General features: G+C 37.6%; 2 pseudogenes; both read left to right on the top strand.

Moving 5' to 3' along the window:
• Positions 1 to 292: 292 nt before the first annotated feature.
• On the top strand, positions 293 to 411 carry LOC114777329 (uncharacterized; annotated as a pseudogene).
• An 813-nt stretch (positions 412 to 1,224) lies between these two features.
• LOC114777330 (uncharacterized) lies at positions 1,225 to 1,343 on the top strand (annotated as a pseudogene).
• The last annotated feature ends 9,641 nt before the right edge of the window (positions 1,344 to 10,984 follow it).

Here is a 10,984-nt window from a genome sequence, read left to right as displayed (position 1 = left end):
TAGCTTTTTTAAAGTAAGTTAAGGGGTATTTGCTCTCTTTCATACGTTTTCCCACCTTTTTTTCTTTTTTTTATAAACTTATAAACTTCTCTTCAGGTTTCTTTGTCATCGACCCAGTATTGCATTGCTTCTAGAAGGTGTGCACTTTATTTGTTGTATTGCAAATAAAAGCTTACCACTCCAACTTTTTGCCTTTTCTCCATCATAATTTGACAGTAAAGCGGGAGTTTACACTCTTTGATATGTGTTCAAGCCCCTTTGGTTTAAAGTTCAAGATTTTCAAGCAGAGTTTGTGTACGGACAAACCAGCTGAAGAATTCCCAATCTTGTCTGATCTCAGAAGCTAAGAAGGCTTGGGCCTGGTTAGTACTTGGATGGGAGACTACCTGGGAATACCAGGTGCTGTAAGCTTTAACTATTGAAAAACTTTTAAAATGAAAGTATTTACATGGCTTTGTTAGCTTTTTTTGCCTTTTCTCCATCATAATTTGACAGTAAAGCGGAGTTTTCACTCTTTGATATGTGTTCAAGCCCCTTTGGCTTAAAGTTCAAGATTTTCAAGTAGAGTTTGTGTATGGACAAACCAGCTGAAGAATGCCCAATCTTGTCTGATCTCAGAAGCTAAGAAGGCTTTGGCCTGGTTAGTACTTGGATGGGAGACTACGTGGGAATGCCATGTGCTGTACGCTTTAACTATTGTAAAACTTTTAAAATGAAAGTATTTATATTACTTTGTTAACTTTTTTTTAAAGTAAGTTAAGGGGTCTTTTCTTTCTTTGATATGTTTTCCCGCCTTTTTTCTTTTTTTTTTTTTTTTAAACTTCCCTTCAGGTTTCTTTTTCTGTGTGTGCTCTACAACGATCATTCACAGGCTTGGCTATGGAGTGGGGTGGAGCTGAATCGATTAGGGTGGGGTTTTTCCAGCCCTCGGCCTTAAGGTGCTACGCACCCTGATGTCAGTTTAATATCTGATACGTCATATTAAGCGGATTTTTAGAACAGGGAGTCGGCAATAGGGCCTGCTCCATCCGCTCCATTCATCGACCAGTATTGCATTGCCTCTAGAAGGTGTGCACTTTATTTGTTGTATTGCAAATAAAAGCTTACCACTCCAAGTTTTTGCCTTTTTCTCCATCATAATTTGAACAGTAAAGCGGAGTTTACACTCTTTGATATGTGTTCAAGCTCGTTTGGTTTAGAAGTTCAAGATTTTCAAGCAGAGTTGTGTACGGACAAACCAGCTGAAGAATGCCCAATCTTGTCTGATCTCAGAAGCTAAGAAGGCTTGGGCCTGGTTAGTACTTGGATGGGAGACTACCTGGGAATACCAGGTGCTGTAAGTTACAGTTAGCCAAGCATGGCACAACATAAGGAAAACGTGACATTGTTAGAGTCACAATAAACTACTCCAACAAATAGCACTTACCAATAACTGAAAGCAAGTCAGTGTCATTATTTGGGAAGCCTCTGAGTCAGATGTAAGTTAATGAATTCAACCCCTTTTTTCTGCCAGTCTAGGGACCATCCAGCCTAGGCATCCTCCAGATGAATCACCACAACAGCCAGAAATCTCTTGGACAACACGTCTGTTCCCATGTTCTCTGTCAACTAAAGAACGATAAGTATGGACTCTGCTTTAAAGCGTGCTGGGTGATAAGAGCATAATGGGAGAATTCACAGCTCCACCCACATGCACTCTCAAATTTAGTATTCAAATATCTTGTCAATGGCTGAGAAATTAACACCATGACACAAACAATGCACCTTTTATTTCAGGAAACCTGTAAGTCAATTCTTCTCAAAACTGAGCAATTACAGACCACTGTGCAAATGGATTGATTAAATATAGTATTTTGTTTTCGTTTTTTTCCTGCTTTCGTTTCAACTCAAAATGACATTGCAGTCCACCATGAAGTCCTTTTTTATAAAGACCCGGTTTCATCCAGGACCAGGGCCAAGTTATTGTCTTTTTTACAGATGATTATTTTGAAGCCAAATACCCCAACTAGATAGCACTTTCTGTTGAAGATTTGACAAGAAAGATGCTAAAGTTGAGGGAGTTGTCTCTTTTTATTCCTTAAACCTTACATTCCAATGTACACTATTAACTGGAATGGAAAAAAAAATCAAACTAATCTGAAGCTCTTGGCTCAGTGAAGCTACCCCAAAGAGAAGCACTTACTGTCTTGATGTAAAATGAATGCTTCTGATTGAGGAGACCTAATGACCAAATACAGACTTTTGGAAAACTGTAATGATTGTGGTAGTTTTTGCACACATTGAAGAAAGTTCTTCCATGACCCGAAGTAGATGACATGTTGAAGCCAAATACCCCAACTTAATAGCACTTTCTGCTTTAGGTTTGACAAGAGAGTTGCTAAAGTTAAGGGAGTTGTCTGCTTTTGGATTTTTACTTTGTAAGTTGCACATTTTGACAACAGGTCAAATTACATGCAGATGACTGTCATCTGTTTAGCTACCCCAAAGAGAAGCACTTATTTTCTATAAAATGAATGAATGCTTCTGTTTAAGGATACATGACAGAGGAATGTTGCAGATTGGTCACTGTGGTGCAGCTCTATAGGAATAAAGCTACATAAACAACATTTTGTTAATGAAGTCCATTCTGAAGCTGGATCTTGATCGATGCTGGAAAGATATTCTAAATGACTCTTTATATCACAAAGTAAGAATATGGATGGCTTTTTTCAATCTTTGAGTCATTTGAACCAAATGCTGCCCCAACTTGGTAGCACTTACATTTAAGACAAAGTAAGTATGCTAAAGTCAGGGGTACATTCAGACAATTGTATTACACAGCAGAAAAAAAGACTTCATCAAACAAAAGTACTAGGTAAAATGCTGTTTTAAATTTGTCCTCCAAAGTCATCATGCTTTGTTTGCCTGGAGTCAGTTACAGTTAGCCAAGCATGGCACAACATAAGGAAAACGTGACATTGTTAGAGTCACAATAAACTACTCCAACAAATAGCACTTACCAATAACTGAAAGCAAGTCAGTGTCATTATTTGGGAAGCCTCTGAGTCAGATGTAAGTTAATGAATTCAACCCCTTTTTTCTGCCAGTCTAGGGACCATCCAGCCTAGGCATCCTCCAGATGAATCACCACAACAGCCAGAAATCTCTTGGACAACAGGTCTGTTCCCATGTTCTCTGTCAACTAAAGAACGATAAGTATGGACTCTGCTTTAAAGCGTGCTGGGTGATAAGAGCATAATGGGAGAATTCACAGCTCCACCCACATGCACTCTCAAATTTAGTATTCAAATATCTTGTCAATGGCTGAGAAATTAACACCATGACACAAACAATGCACCTTTTATTTCAGGAAACCTGTAAGTCAATTCTTCTCAAAACTGAGCAATTACAGACCACTGTGCAAATGGATTGATTAAATATAGTATTTTGTTTTCGTTTTTTTTCCTGCTTTCGTTTCAACTCAAAATGACATTGCAGTCCACCATGAAGTCCTTTTTTATAAAGACCCGGTTTCATCCAGGACCAGGGCCAAGTTATTGTCTTTTTTACAGATGATTATTTTGAAGCCAAATACCCCAACTAGATAGCACTTTCTGTTGAAGATTTGACAAGAAAGATGCTAAAGTTGAGGGAGTTGTCTCTTTTTATTCCTTAAACCTTACATTCCAATGTACACTATTAACTGGAATGGAAAAAAAATCAAACTAATCTGAAGCTCTTGGCTCAGTGAAGCTACCCCAAAGAGAAGCACTTACTGTCTTGATGTAAAATGAATGCTTCTGATTGAGGAGACCTAATGACCAAATACAGACTTTTGGAAAACTGTAATGATTGTGGTAGTTTTTGCACACATTGAAGAAAGTTCTTCCATGACCCGAAGTAGATGACATGTTGAAGCCAAATACCCCAACTTAATAGCACTTTCTGCTTTAGGTTTGACAAGAGAGTTGCTAAAGTTAAGGGAGTTGTCTGCTTTTGGATTTTTACTTTGTAAGTTGCACATTTTGACAACAGGTCAAATTACATGCAGATGACTGTCATCTGTTTAGCTACCCCAAAGAGAAGCACTTATTTTCTATAATATGAATGAATGCTTCTGTTTAAGGATACATGACAGAGGAATGTTGCAGATTGGTCACTGTGGTGCAGCTCTATAGGAATAAAGCTACATAAACAACATTTTGTTAATGAAGTCCATTCTGAAGCTGGATCTTGATCGATGCTGGAAAGATATTCTAAATGACTCTTTATATCACAAAGTAAGAATATGGATGGCTTTTTTCAATCTTTGAGTCATTTGAACCAAATGCTGCCCCAACTTGGTAGCACTTACATTTAAGACAAAGTAAGTATGCTAAAGTCAGGGGTACATTCAGACAATTGTATTACACAGCAGAAAAAAAGACTTCATCAAACAAAAGTACTAGGTAAAATGCTGTTTTAAATTTGTCCTCCAAAGTCATCATGCTTTGTTTGCCTGGAGTCAGTTACAGTTAGCCAAGCATGGCACAACATAAGGAAAACGTGACATTGTTAGAGTCACAATAAACTACTCCAACAAATAGCACTTACCAATAACTGAAAGCAAGTCAGTGTCATTATTTGGGAAGCCTCTGAGTCAGATGTAAGTTAATGAATTCAACCCCTTTTTTCTGCCAGTCTAGGGACCATCCAGCCTAGGCATCCTCCAGATGAATCACCACAACAGCCAGAAATCTCTTGGACAACACGTCTGTTCCCATGTTCTCTGTCAACTAAAGAACGATAAGTATGGACTCTGCTTTAAAGCGTGCTGGGTGATAAGAGCATAATGGGAGAATTCACAGCTCCACCCACATGCACTCTCAAATTTAGTATTCAAATATCTTGTCAATGGCTGAGAAATTAACACCATGACACAAACAATGCACCTTTTATTTCAGGAAACCTGTAAGTCAATTCTTCTCAAAACTGAGCAATTACAGACCACTGTGCAAATGGATTGATTAAATATAGTATTTTGTTTTAAATTTTTTTCCTGCTTTCGTTTCAACTCAAAATGACATTGCAGTCCACCATGAAGTCCTTTTTTATAAAGACCCGGTTTCATCCAGGACCAGGGCCAAGTTATTGTCTTTTTTACAGATGATTATTTTGAAGCCAAATACCCCAACTAGATAGCACTTTCTGTTGAAGATTTGACAAGAAAGATGCTAAAGTTGAGGGAGTTGTCTCTTTTTATTCCTTAAACCTTACATTCCAATGTACACTATTAACTGGAATGGAAAAAAAATCAAACTAATCTGAAGCTCTTGGCTCAGTGAAGCTACCCCAAAGAGAAGCACTTACTGTCTTGATGTAAAATGAATGCTTCTGATTGAGGAGACCTAATGACCAAATACAGACTTTTGGAAAACTGTAATGATTGTGGTAGTTTTTGCACACATTGAAGAAAGTTCTTCCATGACCCGAAGTAGATGACATGTTGAAGCCAAATACCCCAACTTAATAGCACTTTCTGCTTTAGGTTTGACAAGAGAGTTGCTAAAGTTAAGGGAGTTGTCTGCTTTTGGATTTTTACTTTGTAAGTTGCACATTTTGACAACAGGTCAAATTACATGCAGATGACTGTCATCTGTTTAGCTACCCCAAAGAGAAGCACTTATTTTCTATAATATGAATGAATGCTTCTGTTTAAGGATACATGACAGAGGAATGTTGCAGATTGGTCACTGTGGTGCAGCTCTATAGGAATAAAGCTACATAAACAACATTTTGTTAATGAAGTCCATTCTGAAGCTGGATCTTGATCGATGCTGGAAAGATATTCTAAATGACTCTTTATATCACAAAGTAAGAATATGGATGGCTTTTTTCAATCTTTGAGTCATTTGAACCAAATGCTGCCCCAACTTGGTAGCACTTACATTTAAGACAAAGTAAGTATGCTAAAGTCAGGGGTACATTCAGACAATTGTATTACACAGCAGAAAAAAAGACTTCATCAAACAAAAGTACTAGGTAAAATGCTGTTTTAAATTTGTCCTCCAAAGTCATCATGCTTTGTTTGCCTGGAGTCAGTTACAGTTAGCCAAGCATGGCACAACATAAGGAAAACGTGACATTGTTAGAGTCACAATAAACTACTCCAACAAATAGCACTTACCAATAACTGAAAGCAAGTCAGTGTCATTATTTGGGAAGCCTCTGAGTCAGATGTAAGTTAATGAATTCAACCCCTTTTTTCTGCCAGTCTAGGGACCATCCAGCCTAGGCATCCTCCAGATGAATCACCACAACAGCCAGAAATCTCTTGGACAACACGTCTGTTCCCATGTTCTCTGTCAACTAAAGAACGATAAGTATGGACTCTGCTTTAAAGCGTGCTGGGTGATAAGAGCATAATGGGAGAATTCACAGCTCCACCCACATGCACTCTCAAATTTAGTATTCAAATATCTTGTCAATGGCTGAGAAATTAACACCATGACACAAACAATGCACCTTTTATTTCAGGAAACCTGTAAGTCAATTCTTCTCAAAACTGAGCAATTACAGACCACTGTGCAAATGGATTGATTAAATATAGTCTTTTGTTTTCGTTTTTTTTCCTGCTTTCGTTTCAACTCAAAATGACATTGCAGTCCACCATGAAGTCCTTTTTTATAAAGACCCGGTTTCATCCAGGACCAGGGCCAAGTTATTGTCTTTTTTACAGATGATTATTTTGAAGCCAAATACCCCAACTAGATAGCACTTTCTGTTGAAGATTTGACAAGAAAGATGCTAAAGTTGAGGGAGTTGTCTCTTTTTATTCCTTAAACCTTACATTCCAATGTACACTATTAACTGGAATGGAAAAAAAATCAAACTAATCTGAAGCTCTTGGCTCAGTGAAGCTACCCCAAAGAGAAGCACTTACTGTCTTGATGTAAAATGAATGCTTCTGATTGAGGAGACCTAATGACCAAATACAGACTTTTGGAAAACTGTAATGATTGTGGTAGTTTTTGCACACATTGAAGAAAGTTCTTCCATGACCCGAAGTAGATGACATGTTGAAGCCAAATACCCCAACTTAATAGCACTTTCTGCTTTAGGTTTGACAAGAGAGTTGCTAAAGTTAAGGGAGTTGTCTGCTTTTGGATTTTTACTTTGTAAGTTGCACATTTTGACAACAGGTCAAATTACATGCAGATGACTGTCATCTGTTTAGCTACCCCAAAGAGAAGCACTTATTTTCTATAATATGAATGAATGCTTCTGTTTAAGGATACATGACAGAGGAATGTTGCAGATTGGTCACTGTGGTGCAGCTCTATAGGAATAAAGCTACATAAACAACATTTTGTTAATGAAGTCCATTCTGAAGCTGGATCTTGATCGATGCTGGAAAGATATTCTAAATGACTCTTTATATCACAAAGTAAGAATATGGATGGCTTTTTTCAATCTTTGAGTCATTTGAACCAAATGCTGCCCCAACTTGGTAGCACTTACATTTAAGACAAAGTAAGTATGCTAAAGTCAGGGGTACATTCAGACAATTGTATTACACAGCAGAAAAAAAGACTTCATCAAACAAAAGTACTAGGTAAAATGCTGTTTTAAATTTGTCCTCCAAAGTCATCATGCTTTGTTTGCCTGGAGTCAGTTACAGTTAGCCAAGCATGGCACAACATAAGGAAAACGTGACATTGTTAGAGTCACAATAAACTACTCCAACAAATAGCACTTACCAATAACTGAAAGCAAGTCAGTGTCATTATTTGGGAAGCCTCTGAGTCAGATGTAAGTTAATGAATTCAACCCCTTTTTTCTGCCAGTCTAGGGACCATCCAGCCTAGGCATCCTCCAGATGAATCACCACAACAGCCAGAAATCTCTTGGACAACACGTCTGTTCCCATGTTCTCTGTCAACTAAAGAACGATAAGTATGGACTCTGCTTTAAAGCGTGCTGGGTGATAAGAGCATAATGGGAGAATTCACAGCTCCACCCACATGCACTCTCAAATTTAGTATTCAAATATCTTGTCAATGGCTGAGAAATTAACACCATGACACAAACAATGCACCTTTTATTTCAGGAAACCTGTAAGTCAATTCTTCTCAAAACTGAGCAATTACAGACCACTGTGCAAATGGATTGATTAAATATAGTCTTTTGTTTTCGTTTTTTTTCCTGCTTTCGTTTCAACTCAAAATGACATTGCAGTCCACCATGAAGTCCTTTTTTATAAAGACCCGGTTTCATCCAGGACCAGGGCCAAGTTATTGTCTTTTTTACAGATGATTATTTTGAAGCCAAATACCCCAACTAGATAGCACTTTCTGTTGAAGATTTGACAAGAAAGATGCTAAAGTTGAGGGAGTTGTCTCTTTTTATTCCTTAAACCTTACATTCCAATGTACACTATTAACTGGAATGGAAAAAAAATCAAACTAATCTGAAGCTCTTGGCTCAGTGAAGCTACCCCAAAGAGAAGCACTTACTGTCTTGATGTAAAATGAATGCTTCTGATTGAGGAGACCTAATGACCAAATACAGACTTTTGGAAAACTGTAATGATTGTGGTAGTTTTTGCACACATTGAAGAAAGTTCTTCCATGACCCGAAGTAGATGACATGTTGAAGCCAAATACCCCAACTTAATAGCACTTTCTGCTTTAGGTTTGACAAGAGAGTTGCTAAAGTTAAGGGAGTTGTCTGCTTTTGGATTTTTACTTTGTAAGTTGCACATTTTGACAACAGGTCAAATTACATGCAGATGACTGTCATCTGTTTAGCTACCCCAAAGAGAAGCACTTATTTTCTATAATATGAATGAATGCTTCTGTTTAAGGATACATGACAGAGGAATGTTGCAGATTGGTCACTGTGGTGCAGCTCTATAGGAATAAAGCTACATAAACAACATTTTGTTAATGAAGTCCATTCTGAAGCTGGATCTTGATCGATGCTGGAAAGATATTCTAAATGACTCTTTATATCACAAAGTAAGAATATGGATGGCTTTTTTCAATCTTTGAGTCATTTGAACCAAATGCTGCCCCAACTTGGTAGCACTTACATTTAAGACAAAGTAAGTATGCTAAAGTCAGGGGTACATTCAGACAATTGTATTACACAGCAGAAAAAAAGACTTCATCAAACAAAAGTACTAGGTAAAATGCTGTTTTAAATTTGTCCTCCAAAGTCATCATGCTTTGTTTGCCTGGAGTCAGTTACAGTTAGCCAAGCATGGCACAACATAAGGAAAACGTGACATTGTTAGAGTCACAATAAACTACTCCAACAAATAGCACTTACCAATAACTGAAAGCAAGTCAGTGTCATTATTTGGGAAGCCTCTGAGTCAGATGTAAGTTAATGAATTCAACCCCTTTTTTCTGCCAGTCTAGGGACCATCCAGCCTAGGCATCCTCCAGATGAATCACCACAACAGCCAGAAATCTCTTGGACAACAGGTCTGTTCCCATGTTCTCTGTCAACTAAAGAACGATAAGTATGGACTCTGCTTTAAAGCGTGCTGGGTGATAAGAGCATAATGGGAGAGTTCACAGCTCCACCCACATGCACTCTCAAATTTAGTATTCAAATATCTTGTCAATGGCTGAGAAATTAACACCATGACACAAACAATGCACCTTTTATTTCAGGAAACCTGTAAGTCAATTCTTCTCAAAACTGAGCAATTACAGACCACTGTGCAAATGGATTGATTAAATATAGTATTTTGTTTTCGTTTTTTTTCCTGCTTTCGTTTCAACTCAAAATGACATTGCAGTCATCCATGAAGTCCTTTTTTATAAAGACCCGGTTTCATCCAGGACCAGGGCCAAGTTATTGTCTTTTTTACAGATGATTATTTTGAAGCCAAATACCCCAACTAGATAGCACTTTCTGTTGAAGATTTGACAAGAAAGATGCTAAAGTTGAGGGAGTTGTCTCTTTTTATTCCTTAAACCTTACATTCCAATGTACACTTATAACTGGAATGGAAAAAAAATCAAACTAATCTGAAGCTCTTGGCTCAGTGAAGCTACCCCAAAGAGAAGCACTTACTGTCTTGATGTAAAATGAATGCTTCTGATTGAGGAGACCTAATGACCAAATACAGACTTTTGGAAAACTGTAATGATTGTGGTAGTTTTTGCACACATTGAAGAAAGTTCTTCCATGACCCGAAGTAGATGACATGTTGAAGCCAAATACCCCAACTTAATAGCACTTTCTGCTTTAGGTTTGACAAGAGAGTTGCTAAAGTTAAGGGAGTTGTCTGCTTTTGGATTTTTACTTTGTAAGTTGCACATTTTGACAACAGGTCAAATTACATGCAGATGACTGTCATCTGTTTAGCTACCCCAAAGAGAAGCACTTATTTTCTATAATATGAATGAATGCTTCTGTTTAAGGATACATGACAGAGGAATGTTGCAGATTGGTCACTGTGGTGAAGCTCTATAGGAATAAAGCTACATAAACAACATTTTGTTAATGAAGTCCATTCTGAAGCTGGATCTTGATCGATGCTGGAAAGATATTCTAAATGACTCTTTATATCACAAAGTAAGAATATGGATGGCTTTTTTCAATCTTTGAGTCATTTGAACCAAATGCTGCCCCAACTTGGTAGCACTTACATTTAAGACAAAGTAAGTATGCTAAAGTCAGGGGTACATTCAGACAATTGTATTACACAGCAGAAAAAAAGACTTCATCAAACAAAAGTACTAGGTAAAATGCTGTTTTAAATTTGTCCTCCAAAGTCATCATGCTTTGTTTGCCTGGAGTCAGTTACAGTTAGCCAAGCATGGCACAACATAAGGAAAACGTGACATTGTTAGAGTCACAATAAACTACTCCAACAAATAGCACTTACCAATAACTGAAAGCAAGTCAGTGTCATTATTTGGGAAGCCTCTGAGTCAGATGTAAGTTAATGAATTCAACCCCTTTTTTCTGCCAGTCTAGGGACCATCCAGCCTAGGCATCCTCCAGA

Source organism: Denticeps clupeoides, unplaced genomic scaffold (assembly GCF_900700375.1).
Source record: "Denticeps clupeoides unplaced genomic scaffold, fDenClu1.1, whole genome shotgun sequence".
Lineage (NCBI taxonomy): Eukaryota > Metazoa > Chordata > Actinopteri > Clupeiformes > Denticipitidae > Denticeps > Denticeps clupeoides.
The sequence above is the reverse complement of the archived record's forward strand: the minus strand, read 5'-3'. Positions and strand labels throughout refer to the sequence as shown.